At 46.9% G+C, this 26,949-nt stretch overlaps 1 protein-coding gene and 1 long non-coding RNA gene across 2 annotated transcripts in view; one reads left to right on the forward strand and one right to left on the reverse strand.

The window, feature by feature from the left end:
* Positions 1–1,615: 1,615 nt before the first annotated feature.
* On the reverse strand, positions 1,616–16,752 carry LOC105482145 (uncharacterized). Its single transcript, XR_003018111.2, has 3 exons — positions 16,670–16,752; positions 13,980–14,106; positions 1,616–1,873 (listed from the first exon to the last, which is right to left on the reverse strand). It is a non-coding gene; the product is annotated as an uncharacterized lncRNA (long non-coding RNA).
* The window catches only part of LOC105482063 (lysyl oxidase like 2), a 99,146-nt gene continuing 88,902 nt past the window's right edge, over positions 16,706–26,949 (forward strand). The window contains exon 1 of the mRNA XM_011741933.3: positions 16,706–16,815. The gene's annotated coding sequence lies outside the window, so the exon portion shown is untranslated. The remainder of the gene's footprint in view (positions 16,816–26,949) is intronic.

The raw sequence follows: 26,949 nt of genomic DNA on the forward strand, positions 1-26,949 counted from the left end.
ACAGACTGGAGAGGAATTCACTTCAAGTCAGTGGTTTGGGATGGCAGGGCTGTTCATTTCCTGTGGCTGCCATAAAAAGGTACCACAAACGTGGATGGCTTAAAACAACAGAAACTGATTCTCTCACAGTTCTGGAGGCTAGAAGTCCAAAATCAAGGAGCCTGTAAGGCCATGCTCCCTCCTTAGGCTCTAGCGTGGAATCCTTCCTTGCCTCTTGCAAGTCCCTGGTTGCTGCCAGTGATCCCTGGCGCTCCTTGGCTGCGGCAGCATCACTCGAATCTCTGCCTCTGTTGTCGCATAGCCATATCTGTGTGTCTCCACTGTGGCTTCACATCTCCCTCTCTTCCTAAGGAGCAGCGTTGGATTTTGACTCAGTGACCACCTGAGCAGGTGCCTGTAATCCCAGCTATTCGGAAGGCTGAGGCGGGAGAATCGCTTGAACCCAGGAGGAGGAGGTTTCAGTGAGCCAAGATCACACCGCTGCACTCCAGCCTGGCAATAGAGTGAGACTCCATCTCAAAAAAGAAAAAAAAAAAAAAAAAAAGAAATGAAATGAAACAAAATATGGAGTCTTATGCAGTTGCACTATCTTTGATCCTCTTGTAGATTTCCAAGAAGAAACAATTTCCACTTTACCTGGGCAAGCTGGTGAGGTCCCATGATGCCACAAGACAGAGCAGAACTCCTAAGGGCAGCGGATATCACTGGTCCCTGGATCCTTCTCCAGAGGTAATAATGGTGTGAGATTCTGTCCATAGGCATCCTGGGAGAGCAGCTGGTCTGTTGGGGGTTTCAAGATAGCCACAGAGAAAATCAACCCAACAACGGGACAAAGCATGATAGACAGTCGCAGCCCTGGGCTTTGTTCTGGATTTCACAGGCTCTTAGTATGACTGGGCTGGAGGAGACCTTCGATCTGTGCAACCTCCTTGGTCTACTGATGAGGAAATGGATGTGTGGGGCAGCAAGAAGGACACTGCGTCACCAAGGAATGTCTGGCCTAAACGAATCACTTCAGGTGCCTGCAGCCACACCGGAAATGGGGCCCTTTTGGTCTGTCCTTCACAGCTTCTCGTTCCCCTTCTTCTGGCCAATTAAGAGAATTGCATTTCCTAGCCATCATGACAGGCTCGGGGATACTCAAGCAGGGCCGGCTCTAGGTGCCCCTGGGATCGATGGGGATGCTGGAAAGAGAGGTGCTCTTTCAGTTGGATTTGCTGGGCTGGGATCATGTTAAGTTGGAACTTCCAAGAGCTATCTTCCCTAGACTCATGAAGAAGTTTTTTGCTGGAAGAGAAATGAAACCAACCCAGAGGGAAGCAGAATTGATAAAATATTCATGCCCCTGAGGCTGTGCACCAGGCAGCCCTGTCTAGCCACATCATCTGAGTCCCTGGATCCATGCTTAAGTCAGTCCACCCTGGGCCTTCCCCACTTCAGGAGTTCCTTTGGCACTCAGGGAGCTCACGTTGGTGAATTTATGATGCCCACTCGCAACTGAAAACAATGATGACTACAGAGGTCTCCCTGTGATGCAGTCCCGACACTAACTTCCCAGAGTCAGGCCACACTTCACAGGTGAAGGGCACAGTCTCTCTCAAGACTGCCCCCTCTTCAGACATCAGCTGCAGGCTCAGGGGTTCCCAGGCCACCTGCAAGGAGCTGATCAGAGAATTGGACATGATCTGATTAGTATTTTAAAAGAATTACTTGTCTGTGGTCTTGAAAATCAACTGTTGAGGCCAAGGTAGAAGCAACACAATCAGTTGGGGCTACTGCAGTCATCCAAATGGGGGATGATGAGCCAGAAGGTGAGGAGTGGCTGAATTCTGGAGATCCTTTGAAGGCAGAGCCAACAGGATGTGTAACAGATCTGAAGAATTAAAAGTAAGAGAGTCAAACAGCAGGAAAAAATGCCTTCCCCTTCAGGAGAAGTGGACTGGGGCAGGATAAGGAGCATAGATTTGGACATCACACAGTGAAACATCTCTTGGACACCCAGTGGTGAGGTTAAGCACAGAGTTGGATACAGGAGTCTGGAGGTTTTGGAGAGGCCCTGGTTGGAGACATGCATTTGGGAATTGGTAGCGTTTAGGAAGTATTTAGAGCCAGTAACCTGGATAAGATCACCCAGCCCTGGGCCCTGGAGCCCTGGACATTAAGAAGTCATGGAGAGAAAAGCAAGGAATTCATTACCATTTTAAAAAGGAGAGTTTACCTTCAGGGCAGGGAGGGAATTTTGGGAAGGAGCATGTGGGTTGTGAGGATGTTTTTGGGGTGCCAGTAATATTCTAGTTCTTGAGCTGGTTGGTAATTGTGTGGATATTCGCTGGATATTAGTCCATGATGCTCATATTTATGACTTATGAACTTTTGTGTATGTAGGTTATAGTTCATCATTTTAAAAGCTGAGAGAGACCAGGTGCAGTGGCTCATGCCTGTAATCCCAGCACTTTGGGAGGCCAATGCTGGTGGATCACCTGAGGTCAGGAGTTTGAGACCAGCCTGGCCAACATGATAAAACCCCATCTCTACTAAAAATACAAAAATTAGCCCAGGCATAGTGGCACATGCCTGTAATCCTAGCTACTCAGGAGGCTGAGGCAGGAGAATCGAGAATCAATTAAACCTGGGAGGCAGAGGTTGCAGTGAGCCAAGATTGCACCATTGCACTCCAGCCTGGCCAACAAGAGCAAAACTCCGTCTCAAAAAAAAAAAAAAAAAAAATGCTGACAGAGAGAAAGAGAGAGGAAATGGAAGAATGGGAATGACCAGAAATGATTTACATTGAGACACAGGAACCTGCATTTTTATTTTTTAATTTAATTTCGTATTTTTAAAAATGGCTTGGGGATCCTTTAAGGGAAAACAAATCCAATTACCAACATGGAAGGTGTGTGGAAGAAAGGGAAACCATGTTCAAAGACTGATGCTGTATTGGATTGAGGATCCTAGCAACAAAGGGCTGGTCTCCTAGCAACAAAGGAAGGCTGAGGATGGGCCTCTGACTAGACCCAGGGCTGACTGCTGATTCTCCTTGGGTTGCTCCTCTCTTAATAATCACATGTAATAATGATGGAACAATTTTCTCTTGTTAGAGAACATTCACATTTAATTTATTTGGCTTCCTTAACAGCTTTGTGAGATGTGTAGGGGATCTAAAATTATATCTCAATCTACGAAAAAGAACACCAAGATTCAGGGAAAATAGGACAATGCCATTTCTACAGTGAGGAGGAGGCTTTGTTATCTAAGTCAATGCCCCATTTCCTGAGGGGAAATCTAAGACTGGAATCCAAGTTGTCTAATGTCCCTGGAGTTCTCCCCAATGATAAGGCCTGGTCAGTATGGAAGAAGTGACTCCAGCTGCTCCTGACATATCACCAGCTCTAAAAAATGAGACTCAAAGGGCAAATAAGGTCTTAGTTTTATTTTTAACACAGTTTGACCCAGTGGACCCCCTGAAAGGGTCTTGGTAACTCCCAGTGGTCCCCAACCACACTTTGAAAACAACCACTGGCCCAGAGCAGGGAGGTAAACTGTGGAGGGGGTGAACAGAGAAGGAAAGTCCCCAGGGTCCCAGTGTTGGCCACAGCCAGCTGTGTGGCTGGAAGGCTGGGAAGGGAACACCACTCATGTGTTTGTCTCAGTCAGCTCAGTTGCTATGACAAAACACCAGACTGGGTGGCGTCAACAACAGACATTTCTCATGGTTCTGGAGGCTGGGAAGTTCAAGGTCAAGATGCTGGCCAATTTGGTTCCTGGTTCATAGACCCGTCTTTTCACCGGATCTTTCCTGGCAAAGAGAAAGAGTGATTCCTCTCTCTGCCTCTTCATAGAAAGCCACTAATAAAATCCCAAGAGCCCTTCCTCATGACCTCATCTAACCCTAATTACCTCCCCAAGGCCTCATGTCCAAATAACATCACATTGGGAGTTACCGCTTTAATGTGAATTTTGGAGGGACATAATTCAGTCCAGAGACGTGTTCATCCTGTTTTGGTGCTAATGCTATTGAGGTTTGGGGGCTAATTTTCCTGAACCATGGCTTCCTCTGAACATCTCATCCTCTGCCCACCATGGGTACCTCCTGGAGGTGCAGGGGGCTGGCGGGCAGAGCAGAATTTGCACCTTTCTTACCTCCCCTGTGATGTAGACCTGGGTCTGGACTCACAGGAGGCTCATAAATACCAGTGACTGGAACAGAGCAGTCAGGCTATGTCCTCAGCCAACCCTGAGCGCCCTAAGCAGGCACCTCATATGCTTTCTGGGAGACCAGTGAGGCGGTGCTGGGCTGCAGCCCGGAGTGTGGGCCTTGCCAAGCGCCAGCCCATCTCTCTGCAGAAAAGCTCCCATTTTTGTCTGGTGCTCCCCCTTCCCTGTTTCAGCTGCATCTTTGAGACAAGGTGGTCAGAGCTGGCAGAAATCAGGTGTCTGGGAATGAGATTTGAATCAGCGTTTTTTCCCCTCTGCATGACTGTGCTAAGTGAAAATCTCCCTCCTCTCCCAGCAGGAGACTCTCCATGTGGAGGGGGCAAAAGGGAAGTTAGGGGAAGCAGCAAAATGAGAATATTGGCCCAGCTTGTCTTCAGAATCTGCCACCCCATGTTCCGAGCATAGTTCAAATTGCCAGGGTCCGTCCACTGTAGCCCTACCCTACCTGCCCTATTCCCAGATGTCCTGGGGCTCCTGCAGGAGGAGGGATTAAACTGGCCTCCCTGGTCCGTGACTCTCTCATGTCACCCAGTTCCTACTCCAGTCTGGAATGCTTTGCTCTTCTTTCCAAGTCATTCCTCCTCTCACCTCAATTTCCTCCTCCTGCACAAGGGCGCCCCCTCCAGACTCCATGCAGCCCCCACCACCATCTCCAATCCCTCAGATCCCTGCTTGCTGCAGGATGCCAGGCATTTGCAATGCATCTCACATTGCTTTTTCTTGTTATTGAATATGAGATCGTCTCTCTCAAATCAGAATATAAGAAACCCCTTGAAGACTACATCAAGTGTTATTCATTCCTAGTACCCTCCCTTCCTTCCGAATGTTGTCCTTCTCTCTCCTCCTCCCACTCCATTAAACACACACACACACACTCTCACAGACAGGAAGGTACGATGGCATTCTAGATGCTTAGTGGAAAATGATTTGGAGAATGGAAAGACAAGCCACGAACTGGGAGAAAATTTTGCAAAACACATATCTGAGAAAAGACTTGAGTCCAAAATATACAAAGAACTCTTAAAAGTCAACACCCAGTTTTTTTTGTTGTTGTTTTTTTTTTTGTTTTTTTTTTTTTTGAGACGGAGTCTCGCTCTGTCACCCAGGCTGGAGTGCAGTGGCCGGATCTCAGCTCACTGCAAGCTCCGCCTCTCGGGTTCACGCCATTCTCCTGCCTCAGCCTCCCGAGTAGCTGGGACTACAGGCGCCCGCCACTTCGCCCGGCTAGTTTTTTGTATTTTTTAGTAGAGACGGGGTTTCACCGTATTAGCCAGGATGGTCTCGATCTCCTGACCTCATGATCCGCCCATCTTGGCCTCCCAAAGTGCTGGGATTACAGGCTTGAGCCACCGCGCCCGGCCAACACCCAGTTTTAAAAAATGAACAAAAATACAAAAAATAGCCAGGCGTGGTGGTGGGCACCTGTAATCCCAGCTACTCAGGAGGCCGAGGCAGAAGATCGCTTGAACCTGGGAGGCAGAGGTTGCAGTGAGCCACGCTCACACCACTGCACTCCAGCCTGGGTGACAGAGGGAGACTGCGTCTCAAAACAAAAAAAAAAAGAGGGGGCAAAAGATCTGAGCAGATACCTCACCAAAGATGTACAGATGGCAGACACAGACATGAAAAGATTCTCCACATCATATGTTATCAGAATTGCAAATTAAAACAACGAGACACCACTAGGCATCTGTTAGAATGGCTAATTCTAATAGATGGCTAAAATCCAGAACACTGACACCACCAAATGCTGACAAAGATGTAGAGTAACAGCAACTCTCATTCACTGCTGGTCAGAATGCAAAACGGTACAGTCATTTCTGAAGACAGTTTAGCAGTTTCTTTCTTTTCTTTTTCTTTCTTTTTTTTTTCTTTTTTTTTTTTTTTTGATATGGAGTCTGGCTCTGTCGCCCAGGCTAGAGTGCAGTGGCGCGATCTCGGCTCACTGCAAGCTCCGCCTCCCGGGTTCACGCCATTCTCCTGCCTCAGCCTCCCCAGTAGCTGGGACTACAGGCACCTGCCACCATGCCTGGCTAATTTTTTGTATTTTTAGTAGAGACGGGGTTTCACCATGTTAGCCAGGATGGTCTCGATCTCCTGACCTCGTGATCCGCCCACCTCAGCCTCCCAAAGTGCTACGATTCCAGGCGTGAGCCACTGCGCCGGGCCAGTTTGACAAAATTAGACATACTTTTACAATAAGATCCAACAACTGTTGTTTGTACTCCTTGAAATGTGCCCACAGGAGTTGAAAGCTTAAGTCCACACAAAAACTTATACATAAATATTTATAATAGCTTCATTCGTAATAGCTCAAACTCAGAAACAACCAAAATGTCTTTTAACAGATGAATGGATGAATAAACTGTGGTACATCCCAACAATGGAATATTATTCAGCAATTTGAAGAATGAGGTATCGGCCGGGCATAGTGGCTTATGCCTGTAATCTGAGGCGGATGGATCATTTGAGGTCAGGAGTTCAAGACCAGTGTGGCCAACATGGTGAAACCCCGCTTCCACTAAAAATACAAAAATTAGCAGGGCATGGGGGTGAGCGCCTGTTATCCCAGTACTCATGAGGCTGAGGCAGGAGAATCACTTGAACCCAGGAGGCAGAGTTTGCAGTGAGCCGAGATCGTGCTACTGCTCTTGAGACTCTGTCTCAAAAAAAAGAAAATAAAAAGAAAAAGAAAAGAAAAAGAAAAATGAGCTATCAGCCCATAAGCAGACGTGGGATCTTAAATGTATATTACTAAGTGAGACCGGTTGCAGTGGCTTGCTCCTGTAATCACAGCACTTTGGAAGGCTGAGGTGGGAGGATCACTTATAAGAGGCCAGGAGTTTGGAACCAGCCTGGGCAATATAGTGAGACTCTGTCTCTAAAAATAAATAAATAAGTATGTATATTATTAAGTGAAAGAGACCCCTCTTGGAAAGTCTACATACTGTATGACTCCAACTATGGGACACTCTGGAGTTGGCAAAACTATGGAGACAGTGAAAAGATCCATGGTTGCCAGGGGTTATGGGGAAGGAAGGGTAAAAAGGTGGAACACAGGGAATTTTTAACGCAGTGAAATCATTCTTCACGGTGCTGCAATGATGCATGATGCATGATGCTGCAAATGAAAATCTCACAAATTTTCATTTGTGAAAATCCATCAAATGTACAACACAAAGAATGAGCCCTAATGTAAACTGTGGACTTCAGTTAATAATCATGTGTCCATATTGGCTCATCAGTTGTGATAAATGTACCACCGAAATGCAAGATGAAAATAGTAAGGGAAACTCACTGTGTATGGGAGGCATATGGGAGCTCTCTACATTTTCTGTTTATTTTTTTCTGTAAATCTAAAACTAGTCTTAACATTTTTAAAGAATTATAACTAGAAAAAAGCTGTCAATTTGAAGCGAGTCTGTGTCTAACAAGTCACGTCCATGTAAATGTTTAAAACTGAGTGGCACTTGCTGTCTGCCAGGCATTGGGCTCTGAGCAGTTCACATGCATACATTCATTTCAGCCTTGCAAGAATCCTATGAGGTCCCTGCCTATTTTACAGGTGAGAAAACTGAGGCCCAGTGAGGTTAAATAACTTGATCAGTTATGGTTAGTAAGTAGTGGAGCTGAGATTCAAACCCAGGCAGTGTTGCTCTAGCTACTGTGCTCTATTACCCCTCATTACTCTTCCCCAAACTTTTCATTTTATTTTATTTCATTTATTTATTTAGAGATGGGATCTTGCTGTGTTGCCCAGGTTGGAGTGCAATGACATCATCATAGTTCACTGCAGTCTTGACCTCCTGAGATCAAGCTATCCTGCTATCTCAGCCTTCCAAAGTGCTGGGATTACAGGCATGAGCCTTCAAGTCTGGCCCAAACTTTTCATTTTGAAAAAGGATAGAAGAGGGGCCCCCAAGGGACTAATTTTTAAAATCAACTTTATTATGGAGTAATTTACCTAAAGTCACCCATTTTAAGTGTTCAGTTTCATGAGTTTGAGACAAACACCTATGCTAATATAAACACCACCACAACCAAGGAATAGGCCATTTCCATCACCACAGAAAGCTCCCTCATGCTCCTTCCCAGGCCACTCCCACCCCACCTCCAGCCTCAGGCCGCCAGTGATCTGCTTTCAGTCCTTGCCATTTAGTTTTGACTTTTTTTTTTTTTTTTTTTTTGAGACGGAGTCTCGCTCTGTCACCCAGGCTGGAGCGCAGTGGCCGGATCTCAGCTCACCGCAAGCTCCGCCCCCCGGGTTTACACCATTCCCCTGCCTCAGCCTCCTGAGTAGCTGGGACTACAGGCACCTGCCACCTCGCCTGGCTAGTTTTCTGCATTTTTTAGTAGAGACAGGGTTTCACCGTGTTAGCCAGGATGGTCTCGATCTCCTGACCTTGTGATCCGCCCGTCTCGGCCTCCCAAAGTGCTGGGATTACAGGCTTGAGCCACCACACCCGGCCGACTTTTCTAGAGTTTTCTAGAGTTATGAGTGGATCATACAGTATGTCACCCTTTTGTAGCTGGCTTTTTTTGTGCGTGTCAGAGCTAGGGTAGGCATCCTGATATGTTTGAAATTCCACCATACTGCTTGCTGTGGTTTGAATGTGTATGCCAGAGTTTATGTGTTGGGAACTTAACCCCCAATGCATCAGAGTTGGGAGTTGGGGTCTAATAAGAGGGGACTAGGTCGTGACAGCTCTGCCCTCATGAATGAATTAATGTTATTTCAAGAGTGGGCTTTTTATAAAGGGGACTCTGGCCCCCTCTTGCTCTCTTGTTTGCTCTCCCTTCCTAGTGCCATGCCCTTGGACTTCCCAGCCTCCACAACCTGGAGTCAAATATATTTCTGTTCATTTTAAATTATCAAGTCTGTGCTATTCTGTTATAGCAACAGAAAATGGACTAAAACACTGTTGCATGTATTGGTAGTTCACTCAAAGGAACTAATTTCTGATTGCAAGATTTCAGATATGGTAATCCCCAGGAGAGGAAAGCACACTTTTTATTATTATTGTTATGAATAGGACCTTCCCAGGCTGCTTGAGTTGTTCTGATCCTGGTCCCACTTCAAAGCAGGGGAGGCTGAGTGATGTCACGCTGAACTGGGCCCCAAATGGGCTCCAAGCACAAGAAGTTGTTGGAGGGACTGAGTCACTCCCAGCCCAAGCGAGTGATGGAAAGGGCAGGTTAGTTGTGGAACCTGGTCTCATGGAAGGGTTCTCCCTCCCAGACTGAATTTCCTTCTTTGCTGAATACAGAGGACTGCCCTGCATGGCTTTCTTCATTAGAGAAAGCTATGAGAAGCTTTGAGCTCCTCCAAGTAAACTGTTTCGTACTCTCAAACAGGCTGTTAATGATGATGATTAATAATAAATTAAGCAAAAGAAGGCCAGGTGCGGTGGTGGCTCATGCCTGTAATCCCAGCACTTTGGGAGGCCGAGGCAGGTGGATCACTTGAGGTCAGGAGTTCGAGACCAGCCTGACCAACATGGTGAAACCCCATGTCTACTAAAAATACAAAAATAAATAAATAAATAAATAAATAAATAAATAATTAGCCAGGCGTAGTGGCGCACGCCTGTAATCCCAGCTACTCAGGAAGCTGAGGCAGGGGAATCACTTGAACCCGGGGTGGAGGTTGCAGTGAGCCAAGATTGTGCCACTGTACTCCAGCCTGGGCAACAAGAGTGAAACTCCATCTCAAAAAGTATATATAATAATAATAATAATAATAAATTAAGCAAAAGGAAAGGAAAGGATGAAGGTAGCATGCTGTGGTTGACAGAATGATTTTACATCCTAGAAAATAGATTAAATGAAATTACACTTTTCAATGTAAAAACGTTGTGTTTCCTAGGAAAAAGGCAGATGTGTCCTAACCGCTCCTGACTGCACACATATGCAATTTACAATTGTGCTTTCTGAGCAGATTTGGAGCTCTCCTGGGGCTTAGCTGACCTGGGTCTGGGTCTGGTCTCAGCACTCCTGCTAAACCCTCCTAGGGAAGGTGCTCGGGTTGACAGCTCTCTGGGCCTCGGCTTCCATGTCTGTAAACAAGATGCTTGGAGCACAAGTTCTCAAGTTACCTGGTGGCTCTTTATATTTTTAACCCTTTAAATCTTCAGATTTTTAGGGTTTTAACCCCATTGGTATAGCTTGGCCCTGAAGAGAGCAAGCGCACATTGCCGTGTGACAGACAGACCACTAAGGGGAGCTGCTTCCTCAGAGGAGGCGGGAGTTCGCTGCCTCCTCCCCATTCTCTCTGAAGAAATGTCCACACTCATCAAAAGTGGTTGTGATAAAATGTTGAGGTTTGGAATGATGAGAAACACGGAAGCCAATCATAGGACCTGATAGATATCTGGCCAACATAGGAACAGTGGAATATGTGATCTTTGTGACCATCCCCTCCCCAAGGCCAGATCGAACACCAACCCCTTGGCATACACTGACGTGAATTGCTTAATGATAGGAGGAAATACATTCTGAAAAATTTGTCATTAGGCGATTTTGTCTTTGTGCAAACATCACAGAGTGTACTTACGCAACCCTAGGGGGTACAGCTTACTACACTCCTAGGGTATATGGGATAGCCAGTTGCTCCTACGATACAGAGTTGTATAGCATATTCAGACTGTTCTGAATACCGCAGGCATTTGTAACACAGTGGTAAGTATTTGCGTATCTAAACATCGCTAAACATAGAAAAGATACAGTAAAAAAAAAAAAAAAAAAAGATAAAGCCGGGCGCAGTGGCTCATGCCTGTAATCCCAGCACTTTGGGAGGCCGAGGCAGGCAGATCATGAGATCAGGGATCGAGACCATCCTGGCCAATACGGTGAAACTTTGTCTCTACTAAAAATACTAAAAATTAGCCGGGTGTGGTGGCGGGCGCCTGTGGTCCCAGCTACTCCGGAGGCTGAGGCAGGAGAATGGCGTGAACCCAGGAGGCAGAGCTTGCAGCGAGCTGAGATCGCGTCAGTGCACTCCAACCTGGGCGACCGAGCCAGACTCCGTCTCAAAATAAAAAAGATAGACCGGTTTAGGGAGGGCATTTACCATGAAGGAAGCTTGCAGGACTGGAAGCTGCTTTGGCTGAGTCAGGCAGTGCGTGGTGAGTGAATGTACACTGTTCTCTACTGTGAGCTTTATAGACACCGCACACTTAGGCTACACTCAATGTATACACAAGATTTCTTTTTTCAACGATAAATTAGCCTGAGCTTACTGTAACTCTTTTACTTTCTAAATGGCTTTTAAGACATTTTTTGACTCTTGTTAATAACGCTTAGCTTAAAACACACTTTGTACAGCTGTTCCAAATTGTTTTCTTGTATTCTGTAAGCTTTTTTCTATTTTTGAAATTATTTATTTTTGTCTGTGTTGTAAACTTCTTTGTTAAAAACTAAGACACAAACATGCATATTAGCCTAGGCCCACACAGGGTCATGATCATCAATGTCAGTCCTCCACCTCCACATTTTGGCCCACTGGAAAGGTCTTCGGGGCGTTAACAGACATGGAGCTGTCATCTCCTAGGATAACAATGCCTTCTTCTGGGTACTTCTTGAAGGACCTGACTGAGGATGTTTTACAGTTAGGCTTTTTTTTTTTTTTTTTTTGAGAGGGAGTCTTGCTTTGTCACCCAGGCTGGAGTGCAGTGGTGTGATCTCAGCTCACTACAACCTCCACCTCCTGGGTTCAAGTGATTCTCCTACCTCAGCCTCCCGAGTAACTGGGATTACAGGCACCCGCCACCATGCCCAGGCTAATTTTTATATATTTTTTTAGTAGAGACAGGGTTTCACCATGTTGGCCAGTCTGGTCTCTAACTCCCCACCACAGGTCATCCGCCCACCTTGGCCTCCCAAAGTGCTGGGATAACAGGCATGAGCCACTACACCTAGACAGTTTTTTTAAAAATAAGTAAAAGTGCACCCTAAAATAACAATTAAAAGTATAATATAGTAAACATATAAGCCAGCACCACAGTGATTTATTATTATCAATTATTATGTACTGTACATAGTGACATGTGCTAGACTGTCATATGACTGGCAGCCTGTAGGTTGTTTACACCAGCATCACTACAAACACATGAATAATTTCTTGCACTACAATGTCACAACAGCTATGGTGTCAATAGCAGAGAGAAATTTTTCAGCTCCGTTATAACATTATGAGACCACCAAGTGATACGGGACAGCCGTCATATACCTGGACTATCTCGACTGAAATGTCATTATGCGTGACTATATTTCCAAATCACTTTCCCACACGGCTGGATCAGTGTTTGTTTGATTGGTTAGTTGAATGGTTTCCCCATTTAATTTAACAAACACACCACAAAGAACTCTTCTTCAGTTCTATAAATTTAACTACTCGTTTCTGCATTTTTATTCATCTAAGTAATCATTACTAATACCTACTAAAATCACTCCGACTTTCCCACTTCATCAGACGGGCCTTCCCTAGCCACCCCCACTGGACTAGCACCTGAGCCTCCTTCACCTTCTGTCCTCCTCACCAGCTTTAGTTTTCTCTGTAGCACTCCGTCACCACCCGACTCCCACATTTCCTCATTTCTGTGTCTTTGTGTCTTGTCGGTCTCCTACCCTGGCATATAAGCAGCATGAAGACACAGACCGGCTACAGCATTCGCTGGGCCTCCCTAGAGCCTCAGCCTGTGCCTACTGGGACATGCTATGCTTCTTTCAATCTAAGTCTGCCCAGACTGGTAGGAGAGTGATTTGGTAAGAGAGTGCAAAAGCCAAGGGAAAAAAAAAAGAAAAAATAGCCTCTAGCCTTTGACTCAGTAATCACATTCTGGGAATGGATCCTAATGCAGTAATTCACATGAGCCCTGGGGATGGGATGGGCTGGAGGTGTTGCCTTCCCTCTCCCTGTGTGGGGTCTGAAGCCCTGAGGGACAAGGAGTCACTGTGCCCTCCTCCAAGATACCCTCCTCACAACGCAACATTTATTGTACAAGTACCATACCAGGGACTGTTCTGAGCCCATTCAGTCCTTTTACTCCTGTGGAGCTGTTTTTTTCTTTCTTTCTTTTTTTTAAACAGGTATCACTTTGTCACCCAGGCTGGAGGGCCGTGGCATGATCTCAGCTCAAATGCAGCCTTGACTTCCTGGGCTCAAGCAATCCTTCTGCCCCAGCCCCCCAAGTAGCTAGGACTACAAGCCCACACCACCATGCCTGGCTAATTTTTATATTTTTTGTAGAGACAGGGTTTTGCCATGTTGCCCAGGCTGGTCTCAAACTCCTGGACTCAGGCAACCCGCCCACCTTGGCCCCCCACAGTGCTGAGATTACAAGCGCGAGCACCCCACCCAACCTCTTAGGAGCATTTTGAGTGAGGCGCTTCGTACAGATGAAGCATGTGAAGGAAAAGGGAGTTCACATCAGTGAACTCCATCAGTGGAGCCAAGATTTGAACCCAGGTCCCCTGACTGCACAAGCATGCCCTGAACTCATTGTACGACTCTGCCTCTGCAGCAGTGCAGGACCTGAGTGGTGGAGGTGGCAGGGTGGGAGGTGTATCCAGACATACAGACATAAGGTACACCGCCATCATTTTGTTTCATCTGGGACAAGAGTCTACTGCTGTCCTGAAGTAGTCTCCTAGGTTTACATTTCAGTTCAACAAAAGTGCACCATTAAACCACTCAGTGCAAGCTTCAAATACTTTACTCATTTTCTCTTGGAAGTGAGGACATGGTGAGGCAGAGGTGTACTTACTGAGGCCTCCAGTGTGGGCCACTAATAATCGCTGGAGGAGTCAAGCTCCTTTTGGTTCTCCCGGCTAGGTCATTTACCGGCTCTGTGACGCTGGGAAAATCACTTCTCTGGGCCTGGGCTTTTTCATCTGTAACAATTAGCAGAAACCACACTGTACCCAATCAATAAATATTACTTTCAAAGGATAATTGTCATGGTGTAATTTACACTAGCAAAAAGCTGTAAACAACTGAATACCCAATAATGGAGAAATGACTCCATTGCACAATAATTTCAGACCAGAACTGTCTAAAACCATTAAAAATTACATTGAAAAATGAACACAAAATGTTATGGTAAAAAAAAAAAAAATCAGAGGCCAGGTGCAGTGGCTCACGTCTGTAACCCCAGCACTTTGGGAGGCAGAGGTGGGTGGATCACTTGAAACCAGGAGTTCGAGGCCAGCCCGGCCAGCATGGTGAAACCCTGTCTTTACTAAAAATACAAGAATTAGGCACGCATGGTAGTGCATGCCTGTAATCCCAGCTACTCGGGAGGCTGAGACAGACATGAGAATCGCCTGAACCTGGGAGGTGGAGGTTGCAGTGAGCCAAGATTGCGCCACTAAACTCCGGCTTGGGAGTCAGAGCTAGACTCTGTCTCCAAAAAAAAAAAAAAACTCAGGCATAACTACATTTTGGTTGAACAAATATTCTGAAGGAAATACCCAAACAGTAGCGTATTTATGGGTGATAAGACACCAGAGTGACAATTTCTTCCTTATATTTTTACATCTTTTCTGAATATTTCAAAAGAAGTTTGCTTTTCTTTGTAACAGACAAAGATTATTAACAAAGTTGGTCTCCTTTCATTTTCTACCGTATTGGTGAATGCTTTAGCAGGAGGGCGTAGGACTAGAAGTGGAAGGATGGGAGATGGGGAAAGCGGAAAGCCCAGTTTCACTAGCGTTTATTGAGCATCTGGTATATCCAGGCACTGTGTAGGGTGTGACAGCTGAGTGAAAGCTCAATAACCAGGCATTACTGTACAGAGAAGACAAGGGAATGTCATGTTCAAAGGCCCTGGGGTGTGAAATAGAAGGCTTATAGGAGCACAGAAAGTAAGGCCCAGGGGGAGAGGTGAGATGGGGTTCAGAGATGGGCAGGCTGGAAATGCCCCAGAGGCCCTGTCAGCTTAATCAAGGGATTCAGATTACATTTTGAGGACCCTGGAGCCACGGAGGATTTATTTTTTAATTTTTTTTTTTTTTTTTTTTTTTTTTTTTGAGATGGAGTCTTGCTCACCGCCCAGGCTGGAGTGCAGTGGCGCGATCTCGGCTCACTGCAAGCTCCGCCTCCCGGGTTCACGCCATTCTCCTGTCTCAGCCTCCCGAGTAGCTGGGACTACAGGCTGAAATTTTATTTGGTGTATTAAGTTCTATACAATTTTATCACCTGTGTGGTTTTCTGTATCTCAAGATACTGAACAATTCCACCACCACAAAGATCCCTCCCCCTGCCTTTGATAACTACACCCCCTTCCTCTGACTCTTTCTTTCCTTCTACTGCCCACCAGAGCCAGGGACTAATCAGTGGGGAGGGTAAGTAGGAGGCAACGGGAGAGCCTGGGAGAGCTCACAGGGGTCAAGGTTTGGGGCCTGCCTGGTTAGCTATGGCCATGGGAATGTCCAGGTGAAAGTCCCTCTGGGGCCAATGGATTTAAATATCCGTAGCTTAGGAGAGAAGCCTGGGCTGGAGGTGAGATTTGGGAGGGTTTTGTCTAGTCAGGGGGTGGAGTAAGAGAGGACTGAGAAAGGAGCTGCCTTTCAGGTGACAGTCCGCTTAGGCACAGGGGTCCCTTGTTTTGCAGTTAGCTGCCTCCTTGGGCCTGGCAAAGCCCTGGTGTTGCTTAAGGAGCCCTCTCTGTGCAGAGGGCTCTCCCAGCATGCCCATCCCCCACCCAGGAGTCTCAGAGCCAGGCACAGGAGGTCCTTCTGCACAATGGCCACCCGTTAGCTGTATCCTGTTCAGTCCCCAAGCACAGGGCTTGTTAATCCCAGCCCTGCCATTCCAGGAAGGACTCCAGAGGTCACGGAATCCAAAGCGTTGAATTTACAAAGAAGAAAATTAGTCCTCGGAGGAGAGGCTTGGCCAAGCCCATAGATGTGATCTGCTGGCCGAAAGGGGGCTGTTTGTTTACTCGTTCAGGATCGGTTTTCCCCCTACAGGAAAAGGGAGGTGAAACCCAGGCGAGATGGATGCAAGTTTCTCAACACTTTAATTCGGCAGCTTTAATTGAGCGTGTACTATGTGCCAGGGAGGGCCAGGGTTTTCGGGATAGGAGGTGAACAAGGCACGGGCCCTAAGGCTGCTGGATAAGGGCATCGAAGGGTTAAATTCTGGGAGCGCTGCGTGGGGGAAGGGGTAGAGGAATCTCCCGAGGAAAGGCCCCCTTCCAGGCTTCTCAGGCTCCGGAAACCCGGGCGCGAGGAGCCTGGGAAGGGCTGCCCCGCAGGCCTTGGCCTCCCCCGCGGAGCTCCCTCTGGCGCTGGGAGGGGCCGCTCTCGAATTACAACAAAAGAGGCTGGAGGCCGGGCCTTCAGCGGCAGCCGCCTTCGGGGAAGGAGGTGGGTCCGGGGAGGGGTTTGCCATCCTCCTCTGGTTAAAAGTAAGGGGGAAAAGAGTAAACGCGCGACTCCTGCGCGCGGCTACCTGCAGTTGGTGCTTGCTTTCTCCAGCCATCGAAGACCTCAGCCGCTTCCTCTGCTGGGGAAAGGGGCTCCGTGGCGGCTGAAGCAGAGGGAGACCACCGTGGAGAGCGCGGTCCCAGCCGGGCCACTGCGGATCCCTGAAACCAAGTAAGAGCGCTTCCCGCGCCACCCCCTCCCCGAAGCGGTTCGCGAGAAAGCGGGAGCGTCCCTGTGGGGTCTCCAGGCTTCGCCCTGCGCGGGGCTGCCTCTCGAAAGTGCCTGGCGGTTCCCGAAGACTTCTTGTGGGGAGCAATGAGAGGACGTGCAGGCTAAAGGGTCCTCCTGCGGCCCCGGGCGGCCCCGCCCAGCTCCACCTCGTCTAGGCCGGGTGCGGCGCGGCTGCTGGCGCGCCCGGGGAGTGAGGCGCTGGATCCCTTGATCGTCCCGAGAGCCCGTAGTCAGGCGGGACACAGCCAGTCGAGTCTCGGTGCGTGTTGGGCGTCTTGGAGAGTGCAGCGTGGCTCCAGGGACAGCGTCTTCCGAGTTCTGGCTTTGAGGAGTTGGGCACGCGGGGCGACGGGGCGTGGGACAGTGGGTGTCCTCGGGGCTGTGGTTTTGGGGATGTAGAGCGTGCTGGGCTGGGACGGAGTAGGGGCGGGAACACGGGGGCTGCGCCCGGGAGCTGTAGCGCCCACTGCCTGAACCCGGTTCAACCCCCAGCCTGCCCGAAAGGCTGTTGGGAGCGCGGGAGCGCCCTGAGTCCTGCGGGAGCAGAGGCGCGCTCGGCACGCCAGGTATGCACTCCCAAGTCTCCCTGGCTCTCCGGGGACCAGGGACCCTTTCCCGCCTCATACCGAGAAGCCCTGGAGTTGGAAAGAACGGGCACGAGCGAATCCACGGCTACAGCTGATCCTAATCTTGCGCCGTTGGTTCCGCGGTCCCCAGCGCCTACAACTTTTACGCAGGAGCTTTGCCCACCGCGTCGCTTCTCACCAACCCAGATCTGGAAGCCTTCCAGGTATAGCTGCCTGCCTGAAGTGTCCCAGGAATCAGCGCTGGAATAGAGATGATTGGGAGAAACAAGCGAGGTTCCCTCCTCTAAGTGCCCGGGCTAAGACCCATCAAAAAACTGCAGGAGTGCGGGGCGGAGCTAGGGTGAGAGGAAGAGAACACCGCAGAACTCGGCGAGGGAGGGGGCTGAACTACTCACTATGGTTAGGAAACTCCAAGCCCTGATGAGGGGGGAGATGTGCATGACAGAAACATGCTCCAAGTTAGTTTCGTCCCTAAGATCTTGAAACTGCGGAGATCTCAAAACCAGTACTTTTTTTTTTTTTTTTTTTTTTTTTTACTCCCAGAGGAAGAAAAACGATGAGACTCAGGGCCACTGGGTTAGTCAGTGTGGGGACTGAAACCGTACCTCTTACTCCAGGTCCCTCCCCTACACCACCGCTAGCCTGTCTGTCCTGGAACCCCAAAACACCATTTGTCATCTTTGGTGGAATGAATTAGTTATTGATGGTGTATCGTGTACTTAATGGTCAGGGGTGGGGTTTAGGATGGAAGAGGAAGAGTTCATTTCCCTGGGCAGCTCCCAGGTAAGTGACTGACTCACTGCATCCTAACTTGACTAAATTTTTAATCTCTCTCCTCACCTTTGTCCCATTCCTCTTCCTGGTCCCTAACATCTGCCCTGGAATGGCCATCAGACCCATGACAAAATGCATGCGCCTCATGGGTCCCTGGTGGCTAGCAGTGCTCTCCCCAAGAAAATTGAGTCACTAATCTGTGTGTGTGTGTATATGTGTGTGTGTGTGCGCTGGCACGTTTGTGTATGCATGTGTGCACGTGTATGTGTGCGCACATGTATGTGTGCGCACATGTATGTGTGCGCGCGTGTGCCCACACGTGTGTTTGTGTATATATGGGCACTGGTGCGTGTTTATGTGCACACATGGGTGTATATGTGTGTGCAGGTGTGTGTATGTGTATGTGCATGTGTGTGCTTATGTGTTCCTGTGTGCACACTTGTATGCGTATTTGTGTGCATGTTTGTGTGCATGTTTGCATGTGTGTGCGCGCGCACGTGTGTATTCCTGTGTGTATGTTTGCATGTTTATGTGTGTGCATATGCATTCCTGTATGCATGTGTGTGCACACCTGTATGTGTGTGTATGTGTATTGGTGTTTGTGTGCATGTTTGCATAGGTATGAGTTTGCATGCGTGTGTGCACTTGTGTATGAGTGCATATGTATGCATGTGTGTGTATGTATATGTGTGTGCATGCACGTGCATTTGCTTCCCTGTAAGTTTGTGTTAGAAAGTGACTTAGTCTAAGGTCACTTAGGCATTGAGTGACAAAATTGAGTATGAAACTCAGGTCTGAAAAGGAAACATGTACTTGACATCACACATTGGCTGACATTTTAAGCATCACAGATAGGAGATTCTGCAAAGATGCTTCTATTTATTTTCTTTCCAACTGGGCTCCTTGCCTGGCCTCTCCTGGCCTCTTCCCAAGTCCTTGTCCTTTGACCTCTAGATGGCCAGTGTGGAAGGGCTTTGTGAAGGAAACAGATTTTCTGTGCTCTGGACATGACCATCAGCGAAGGTGTTGAGTCCCAGAAAACACTACATTGTTTACTTTTTATTCGAAAAAAATTTCAAGTATGCAGAAAGGTAGAGAGAAGGGTGTAATGATGCCTCATAAGCTTCTTACTGAGTTTCAACAGCGATTTTGCCACATGTATGTCATCTGTCCCTTTCTCTGTCATTGAAGTAGTTTAAAGCAAATCCCATACATCATGTCATTTCGTTGCTACGTATTTTAGTGTGATTTCTAAAGATATTAAATAACTATGATGTTATCTTTAGACCTAAGAAAACTAAAAAAAAAAAAACTATTTGGTATCATCTAATGCCAGCTAGCAGTCTATATTTAAACATTTCCCAATTTTCCCCAAAATGTCTTTTTTTATAGTCGATCTGAGTTCTGTTGATTTGTGTAACTTGTTACATTCCTATTGTATGTTATTCCTTTCAAAGCACTTTTCTGTCCACGATGTCATTTGATTCTCACAAGGTCCCACTAAAGAGTTAGGTGGGTATTTTCAAATTCATTTCTCAGCTGAGGAAATGGGTAAACAGATAAGCTGTCCAGAGGGCACAGCTGGTGACCCAGGGAGCCAGGGTCTAACCCAGCCTCCCCAGCCTCCTCATGGCTGGGCTTTGGTGGTTCTGGTTCTCCAGGTTACTCATGGACTCTCAGCTGCTCTCTGAAGAGTTCTTCTTGGCTCAGGCTTCATCCTGGACTTATCACTTCCTATACACCTGCTGTCAGAAATCCCTGTGTAAATATTTAGTAATTGGACATTTGGTGCTTGAGATAAATGAACTGCGAAGTCAGGAAGCCAGGGTTTGTTTCCTAGCTCATTGCAAAACTGTAAGAGCTCAGAGCTGCCCTTTCTGAACTGGAGAGCAGTATACTTCCTCATTATTTGACTCCAAGGTATAAAAATAGGATGAGTGAATTGACTGTTGCTGGGATTCCTGGAAGAAACAAAGGCCCCAGAAAGAAATCTGGTAGAGGACAATCTCCCTTCTTTGAGCGTCACCTGAGTACTCTGACAGCTGGTACCTTCATGCTGAAGCCCTCAAATCCTATGACAGAGAAGTGGGGGTATGTAGGCTTCCCATTGAAATCGTTAGTTTATGCACAACTTTATTCTGCATTTGACCAATGAAGATATGTAACACCTGATATGGCTTGGCTGTGTCCCCACCCAAATCTCATCTTGAATTGTAGCTGCCATAATTCCCATGTGTTGTAGGAAGGACCCGATGAAAGGTATTGAATCATGGGGATAGATCTTTCCCCAGTTGTTCCTGTGGTAGTGAGTAAATCTCATGAGATATGATGGTTTTATAAATAGGAGTCCCCCTGCACATGCTCTCTTGCCTGCCACCGTGTAAGATGTGCCTTTGCTCTTCCTTTGTCCTCTGCCATGATTGTGAGGCCTCCCCAGCCATGTGGCATTGTGAGTCCATTAAACCTCCTTCCTTTACAAAGTACCCAGTCTCAGGTATGTCTTTATTAGCAGCATGAGAACAGACTAATACAACACCAGAGCCTTCTGCTTTTAGCATTTTCATTACTTATGTTTATTTGCTTTTGAAATGCAGTGATGGAGAAATTTCTCCCCCTTGTTAATAAGACTCGTGAGTTGGAATTCTCCTTTCTTGGCAGGTCATGTGGGAAAAAGAATTCCCTTTTCACAGGATTCCTAGATGTTCTGCTGTTATGCTTGTTGCTTTGAAATAGGGAATGAACCGACCTTCCATAAAATAACCAGTTAGAGGCAGAGAAACTGGTCAACCCAATTCCATTCAACTGGAGGAACTGCAAAGTGGCAAGACATTAACCTTAAACCACCCTGCCTTCTGACGGTCATAGATTCTTTTTCCTTAGCTAATAGGCTGTCTTCATGGAGGAAGAATTTCTAGGTGATTCCACACCAGCAGCTGCAGTTGCACAAGCATGACTGCTTCCTTCATTTTAAAGTTTGGGGAGCCTTAGGAGGTATTTTAGTCCATTTTCTGTTGCTTATAACAGAATACCTGAAACTTGGTAGTTTATTAAACAAAAGGAATTTAGTTCTTACAGTTATGGAGACTGAGAAGTCCAAAGTCCAGGAGCTGTATCTGGTGAGGGCCTTCTTGCTGGTGGGGACTTGGCATAATCCCAAGTTGATGCAGGACATCACATTCTGAGGGGGCTGAGCATGGTAACATGCTAGCTCAAGTCTCTCTTCCTCTTGTAAAGCCACCAATTCCCTTCTGTTGATAACCCATTCATCTATTAATTGATGAATGGATTCATCAGTTTATGAGGGCAGAGCACTCATGACTCAACCACCTCTTAAAGGCCCCACCTCTCAAAACTGCCACATTGGGGGTTAAATTTCAACATGAATTTTTTTGGAGGGACACGTATTCAAACCACAGCAAGGAGATATGATTTCCTGTTCCCAGGGGCTGCCTGGCTTTAAATGAGCAGCTTGTTACTGTCACCATCCATTTCCTCCTGGAGAAAGGCTTTTGTGGTCGGTCTGCATGGCATTCACACCCTGGGTGGTCCATGAGGCCTCAGATGAAGTGGCCTGCTCTAGGCTCACAGAATAGCAGGGAATAGCAGTTGCAGGCTAGAAAAGGAAGGGCCAACCAGACATTCACAGAGATGCAGCCAGAGCAACACACAGCTGAGTCTCTTAAGTCTTCAGTCCTGTGTAAGTTGAAGCAAGACATCAGAAATCTCTCACCTGAGCCATTCCACACATGCACCCACTGCTGTTCAACACAGCACTTGCTCAGCAGGGAACACATCTTAGCCGAGCGTGTTGGCAGCCCTTCTTCCGTGACCAGCGTCAGGGACGTCTCTAGGCACCTTTTCAGAATAGCTGGCAACATAGGGAGACCCCGTCTCTACAAAAAGAGAAAAAAAAATTAGCCAGGCGTGGTATAGTCCCAGCTACTCGGGAGGCTGAGGCAGGAAGATTGCTTTAGCCCAGGAGGTCAAGGTTGTAGTGTACTCCAGTCTGGGCAGCAGAGTGGGACCCTGTCTCAAAAACAAACTAAGAAAGAATAGCCACTTGATTGATGATGATGAAGGATGATGAGGAGGTCAAGGCTGTAGTGTACTCCAGTCTGGGCAACAGAGTGGGACCCTGTCTCAAAAACAAACTAAGAAAGAATAGCCACTTGATTGATGATGATGAAGGATGATGAGGAGGTCAAGGCTGTAGTGTACTCCAGTCTGGGCAACAGAGTGGGACCCTGTCTCAAAAACAAACTAAGGGCCGGGCGCGGTGGCTCAAGCCTGTAATCCCAGCACTTTGGGAGGCCGAGACGGGTGGATCACGAGGTCAGGAGATCAAGACCATCCTGGCTAACACGGTGAAACCCCGTCTCTACTAAAAAATACAAAAAACTAGCTGGGCGAGGTGGCGGGCGCCTATAGTCCCAGCTACACAGGAGGCTGAGGCAGGAGAATGGCGTAAACCCGGGAGGCGGAGCTTGCAGTGAGCTGAGATCCGGCCACTGCACTCCAGCCCGGGCGACAGAGCAAGACTCTGTCTCAAAAAAAAAAAAAAAAAAAAAAACAAACTAAGAAAGAATAGCCACTTGATTGATGATGATAAAGGATGATGGGGACTGTTCAGTTCAGATTTCTGTCCAGAGTTTTAACAAATCTTTTGCACTTCCTGTGGCAGTAACAATATTACCAGACAAGTAGCCTGTGTGGCAGATGAGAACAAGAACTAAGCAGATGCTGACGGTGTGGTTAGGAACACAATTAGTAGGTTCTTCTTGTCCAGGGCTTTTGATCCATTCACTTGGGATACCTTAAGTATTATATTTAATTATAGTCTTCCAAGCAAAGAGCGATGTTTTCTTTTTAGTTTTTTCATTCCTACAATCCATGTCAGACAGGCAGACACAGCTGGCCCTCTGGATGTCCTGTGGCAACAGACATATCCTCCTTGATGTGTTGCCAGCAAAGTGCCGAGGATATCTTCTACAAAAATGATGCCGCTTGCCTATAAAACATACACTTATGACAAGGTAACTTATGGTAATGACTTGTGAACAACTTGATTTGCAGTTTCTGTATAATATCTTTCTGGAACTTGGATCCATGAACTTCTTGTGCCCCCAGTCTTGTCCTGATATACCATTGGGGTACCAAGGTAAACACAGTACAGCTCTTCAGGGTGCCTGCATGACTCAAAAATGTAGTGAAAAAGATACTTTTCTAAATATCTTTCTAAAACAATTACAAATATAAAATTGAGAAAAGCACATTTCTTTTCTTTTTCTTTTTTTTTTTTTTGACACAGAGTCTCACTCTGTCACCCAGGCTGGAGTGCAGTGGTGCGATCTCGGCTCACTGCAACCTCCACCTTCCAGGTTCAAGAGATTCTCCTGCCTCAGCCTCCCGAGTAGCTGGGATTGCAGGCGTCCACCATGATACCCAGGGAAAAGCATTTTTTTTTCTTTTTTGAGGCAGAGTCTTGCTCTGTCTCCCAAGCTGGAGTGCAGTGGCACAATCTTGGCTCACTGCAAGCTCCACCTCCCGGGTTCACACCATTCTCCTGCCTCAGCCTCTTGAGTAGCTGGGACCACAGGCGCCCGCCACCATGCCCGGCTAATTTTTTGTATTTTTAGTAGAGACGGGGTTTCACCGTGTTAGCCAGGATGGTCTCGATCTCCTGACCTCGTGATCCGCCCGTCTCGGCCTCCCAAAGTGCTGGGATGACAGGCGTGAGCCACCACACCCGGCCGGAAAAGCATATTTCCAAAGATGCTTTCACCCACCCCAAGAATAGCATATCAGTAAAATCACACTGATCCTAAGTATATACCCATATAGGCTTTTTGGGTTGCTTTTGTGTTTATTGTGGTAAAATATAAATAACATAAAACTCACCGTCTTAACTATTTTCAAGTGTACAGTGCAGTGGCGTTAAGTATGTTGACACTGCTGTGCTACCATCACCGTCAGCCATCTCTGGTACTTCTGCATCTTCCAAAACAGAAACTCTGTGCCCATTGAACACTAACTCCCATCGCCCCCTCCCACCAATCCCTGGCAGCCCCCATTCTACTTTCTGTCTCCGTGAATATGACTGAACTCTAGGTACTTAATGTAATTGGAATATGTGATATTTGTCTTTTCGTGTCTGGCTCGTTTTACTTAGCATGGCTTCCGGGTTTTTTCATGTTGTAACCTGCGTCAGAATGTCCTTGCTTTTTGAGCCTGAATAATATCCCACTGTATGGATAGACCACATTTGTTTATCTCCTCCTCCCCTGGTGGACATGTGGGTTGTTTTCACCTTTTGGTGACTGGGAATAATGCTGCTGTGAACATTGGTGTACAAATGCCTGTTATGGATGGACTTTTACAAAGTGAACGTGCCCTTGCAACTACATCAAGAATGGAACATTAGCAAGAGTGCATGAATTTAAAGGCAAAGCAGGAGATTTCAAACACGTTTTCGTGCCCAAATATGGCTGCTTCAGTTACACCTCGAGATCTTGGGACTGGATGTTGATTTTCTCTACTATGAGGGGGTTTGGAAGAGATATTTGAAAGAACACAGTTTATAATCTGTGATTTGAAAGAGTCAGTTTATAATCACAGATTAGTTAGGAGATTTAAGTAGCTCCTTTCCTTAAAACGTCTAAGGATGGAGGGTACAGCCTGTTGAGATTTGCAGTTGTAGCTGTGTTAGGGGATCACCACTAGGGATCATTCCAGGCTGCCCCTTGGCCACTGTAGGGTTCAAATCCACCTGGAGAACTCCTGCCTTTCTGGCAGCTTCTGCTGAAGCACGAGTCTAGGCATTCTTTGGCTGTATCCTGTCTGCCCTCCTCATTTCCTTCCTTCCTCCTTCCCTTCCCGTCTGATCTCTCTCTCTCTCGTCTTTTTTTTTTTGAGACGGAGTTTCACTCTTGTTGCCAGGCTGGAGTGCAGTGGCCCGATCTTGGCTCACCGCAGCCTCTGCCTCCCGGGTTCAAGCAATTCTCTTGCCTCAGCCTCTCGAGTAGCTGGGATTACAGGCATGCGCCACCACACCCAGCTAGTTTTATATTTTCAGTAGAGATGGGGTTTCTCCACGTTGGTCAGGCTACCCCCAAACTCCCGACCTCAGGCAATCCACCTGCCCCAGCCTCCCAAAGTGCTGGGATTACAGGCGTGAGCCACCGTGCCTGGCTCTCTCTCTCTTCTTAAGTAGAATGATTTATAAGTGACTCTGATAGTTCATGTGTGTATTTAGAAATAAGGCTGGGCACGGTGGCTCACACCTGTAATCCTAGCACACTGGGAGGCCAAGGTGGGGGGATTGCCTGAGCTCGGCAGTTCAGGACCAGCCTGGGCAACAGGGTGAAACCCCATCTCTACTAAAAGTACAAAAATTAGCCAGTCGTGGTGGTGCATGTCTGTAATCCCAGCTACTCAGGAGGCTGAGGTGGAGGTTGCAGTGAGCCAGGATCGTGCTACTGTGCTGCAGCCTGGGCAACAGAATGAGACTCTGCCTCCAAAAATAATAAAATAATAATAATAAAGTCTTAAGAGTAATATTCTGATGCCTGGCAACCAACCCCATGCTGCCTGCATGACACTTTCAAGTGTCATCGAAGTGGATTCTTTTAAAAAAGACTTTATTGAAATATAATTTGCGTATCAGCCAATTCACCCATTAAAATGTACAAGTCAATGTATTTCAGTATATTCACAGGTATGTGCAAATATCACCCCAGTCAACTTTAAAATGTTTTCATCAACATAAAGAGAAGTCCGTATCCGTTAGCCACCACCGCCTATCCTCCCAGCCTTAAACAGCCACTAATCTAGTTTCTGTCTCTATATTGCCAATTTTGGATAATTTGTGTAAATATGTGGGGTTTGTTTGTTTTTTTGTTTTGAGACGGAGTCTTGCTGTGTCACCAGGCTGGAGTGCAGTGGCGCCATCTCAGCTCACTGCAACCTCCGTCTCCTGGGTTCAAGCAATTCTCCTGCCTCATCCTCCTGAGTAGCTGGAACAACAGGCGTGCGCCACAACGCCCAGCTAATTTTTGTATTTTTAGTAGAGACGGGGTTTCACCATGTTGGTCAGGATGGTCTCGATCTCTTGACCTCGTGATCCACCCGCCCTGGCCTCCCAAAGTGCTGGGATTACAGGCGTGAGCAACAGTGCTCCCCTAATGTTTTTAAGCCTCACCCATGTTGTAGCATGTGTCAGTTATTTCATTACTTTTTATGGCCGAATAATATTCTATTGTTTTCCATTTTTGTTAATGGAATAGTTTTATTATTTTGTTAATCCATTTATAGTTGACAGACATTTGGATTGTTTCCACCTTTTGAGCATTATGAATAGTACTGCTATGAACATTCATGTGAAAGTTTTGTTTGAACACCTGTTTCAATGTGTTTCAATTTTGGGGGGTATGTACTTAGGAGAGGGGCTGCTGGGTCATATAGTAATTCTACGTTTAGCTTTTTGAGGAATCACCAAATTGTTTTTCACAGTGGCTGTAGCATTTTACACCACTAGCAACATACGAAGGTTCTAATTTCTCCACGTCTTTGCCGACACTTTTTATTTTCCACTTAGAAAAAAATTCCAGCCACCTTTATGGGTAAGAAGTGGTGTGTCATGGTACTTTGTGTTTGCTTAATGACGAGTGATGTAGCACATCTTTTTATGTGCTTGTAAGCCATTTGTGTATCTTCT

This window comes from Macaca nemestrina, chromosome 8 (assembly GCF_043159975.1).
Source record: "Macaca nemestrina isolate mMacNem1 chromosome 8, mMacNem.hap1, whole genome shotgun sequence".
In the NCBI taxonomy this organism is placed as follows: Eukaryota; Metazoa; Chordata; class Mammalia; order Primates; family Cercopithecidae; genus Macaca; species Macaca nemestrina.